The sequence below is a fragment of the Octodon degus genome, unplaced genomic scaffold (genome assembly GCF_000260255.1).
Source record: "Octodon degus isolate 3935 unplaced genomic scaffold, OctDeg1.0 scaffold00138, whole genome shotgun sequence".
NCBI classification, from domain to species: domain Eukaryota; kingdom Metazoa; phylum Chordata; class Mammalia; order Rodentia; family Octodontidae; genus Octodon; species Octodon degus.
In genome coordinates this window covers 1,638,227-1,641,363 of record NW_004524714.1, presented here as the reverse complement: position 1 = coordinate 1,641,363, position 3,137 = coordinate 1,638,227, and positions in this window count along the sequence as shown.

Sequence of the window (3,137 nt, the reverse complement as noted above, 5' to 3'; positions counted from 1 at the left end):
TGTTGTGCTTGTTGATCCTGGCTAGTACTCTCTCTTGATGAGCTTCATACTCATCACGACTTGGATAAATTTTGCTGATGAGTGCATCAAAGTTTGGGTCTGGCCTTAGTGATCTTTTCGAAACTAGTTTTTTCCGACAGGTAGGACATTCTTTATTACCGCTTCTCAGGGCTGTGATAATACAATCTGCACAAAAATGGTGCAAACACTCCTTTGTAGTCATAGTGTTCTTCAACATATCCAAGCAAATTGGGCACATCAATTCACTGTGTAGACTTCTAGGTGAAACCACAATTTCCAAGCCATCTGTTATTGCCTCCTGAGGTGTTCGTTGTAATTCGTACAGGCTCAGTTCCCATGTTTTGCTTAATGGTTGAGTTCCATTTGTCTGTACAGCCTGAGACATTGCGGCTCCTGCCCCAGTCCGGGCTGCGCTGGCCGCGGCCGGAGCGAGACGCTGGGATCAGCCGCCGCGGCCCCCGGCGCCGCCGCACAATCGGCATGTAGTATTGTGTTCCATCCTTTGACTTTCAGCCTATGAATGTCTTTATGCATTAAGTATGTTTCTTGTATACAGCATATGTTGGATTTTGTTTTTTAATCCACTGTGCCAGTCTATTTCTCTTAATTGGTGAATTGAATCAATTTCCATTGATGGTTAGAATTGAGATGTATTGACTCATGATTTACATGTTATTTACCTGTTGTCATTTACTCCTTTTTCTCCTGTGTTTAATTGCTTGCCCTATTTAGTTGGTTTCTTCTGAACTCATTCATGGAGTTCTGATCAGTTTGCTCCCTCTCTTGAACATCTTTCAGTAGCCGGTGTAGGGTTGTCTTTATCTTCATGAATTTCTTTATCTATTCTTTGTCATGAAAGTATTTCACTTCTCCATCAAACTTGAAAGAGAATTTTTCAGGGTATAGCATTCTTTACTGAAATTTGTTTTCATAGAGAACTTGAAGTACTCTGTTCCATGCTCCTCTTAACTTCATGGTTTGTGAAGGGAAGTCGGCACTAATTCTGAAGGGCTTCCCTTTGAATGTGATCTGCTTATTTTTTCTAGCAGCTTCTGTATATTATTTTTGTGCTGAATTTCTAAGATCTTGATTCCTATATGTCTCTGTGTGTTTTTCATTGGCTTGAGGTTACATGGCATTCTGTATGCTTTATTTATCTGAATGTCACATTGTTTCCTTATATTTGAGAAGTTTTCTGCTATTACTTCTGCTCATATTATTTTTTAGTTTCATTTGTATGACTCCTTCTTTCTCATTGATGCCTATTAGTCTCACATTGTTCATCTTTGTATCATCTTGCAGGTGATGGATTATTCTTTCCTGCATCTTAGTTGTTTTTCTTTTTTGCAGAAGGGGGATTGTACTCAGGCCCTTGCACTTGCCAGAGAAGTGCTTATTCCACTGAACCATCTCCCTGGCCCCCATCCTCATTGTTTTTAAGAGATCTTTTCTTATCTTTTCACTAGCTGCACTAGCATCTTCAAGATCTGAATCTCTGTCTTCAATTTAACTTAAACTGTGCCATTTTTATCAATGTCTTCTTTAGAAGCAGTTATAAATTCTTTTAGTATAGGTTTTTTTTTCAGATTTGGTTTCCTCCCTATGTTTCTGTCATTGTTTCTTTAGTTCAGATGCTATGAGTTCTGAGAATTCTTTTTTTACTTCAGAAAAGAATTCTGCTCTATCTTCCTCTATAACTGTCTGCTGATGTTTATTTACTATCGATGCTATTAATTCATACCTTTGACCTGAGCTAGTAGTAAAGAATTCCAGTTTGAGTTCCTCTATGACTTTCTGCTGTCACTTATTTACCATCGATGCTATTAATTCTTACATTTGAGACAAGCTTGTGTTCTCTGCACTTGTTCTGGGTGAGCATTTGGTTTCCTGCATATGATTGTGCATTTGATTCTTTACTGCAGATGTTATTAATTCAGGGATTTCTTTTTTTATTTCCAATCTGAGGTCATCTATACTTGTCTCCAGCTGTTTGTTTATTTCAGAAGCCATTGATTCATTGCTTTCAGCTGTGTGATTCCCAATTTGTTCTGTGTTAGTGTCCTCTGCACTTTTTATGGGTGGGTTTGGGTTCTGAGGTTGCATTTTGTTCTTGTCATTTTGTGTAGCACTGTCTTCTGACCTTTTTTGTAGACCTTATTGCAGTTATAACCTTTGCACCTAGTGAAGTTCACGTGCAGATCTACAAAGTTTGGATTTTTCCTGCTGTGCCTCGCTTGTGTCTAGCTGCTGTGTTCAGTTCCTTCCTGCTGTTGCCCTGTGAGGGAACCTGTTGTGCCCCTCTGGCAAGATGTTCTTCTCCTGGACTAGCTAGGAGGTTCTTTCCCCTACACTCTCTGCAGGGATTGTAGATGCAGGTTTTTACCAAAGGCCTTTATGCGATTCCTGAGCTGAGTCTGGATGGGACAAGGTGTAGTAGGGAGGAGAGGCAGCTCTCCCACACTGTCAATGGGCCTGGGCTAGGACTGCATCTGGGGGTTCCCTTAACGTCTCAAAAATTCCTACTCAGCGGGCAGGCTGTTGGGGAGTACTATGGAGTGATGGGGGCTTCCCAAGGGGGTGGAAGAGGGTTTCACCCACTCTGCACCTGCCCTGGTACCCATAGGTCCTGCCAGCGCAGGGTAGCCCATCCTATTTGTTTTTAAGAGATCTTTTCTTACCTTTTCACTAATTGCACCAACATCTTCAAGATCTGAAAGTCTGTCTTCACTTTCACTCAAACAGCTTTGCAATTTTGTGATTGAGATTTTAAGTTCCTCTATATCTTGGACTCTGCTTCTTTCGATCTATTTGTTTCCTGTATTGCTCATTTCAGGAATCCATCATTTTTCTAATCTCCTCTATTTTTTTTTATCAATGTCTGCTTTAGTAGCCTTAATTAATTCTTTTACTGCAGTTTTTTTCAGATTGGGTTTCCTCTCTATATTTCTGTATTGGATTCTTTACTTCAGATACTATGATTTCAGAGAATTCTTTTTTTATTTCATTGGGTTGAGGTTCTTTGGCGTTTTGTATGCTTCAGTTACCTGAATGTCAGATTGTTTCCTCATATTTGGGAAGTTTTCTGCTATTACTTCTGCCCATATTTTTTTTAATGT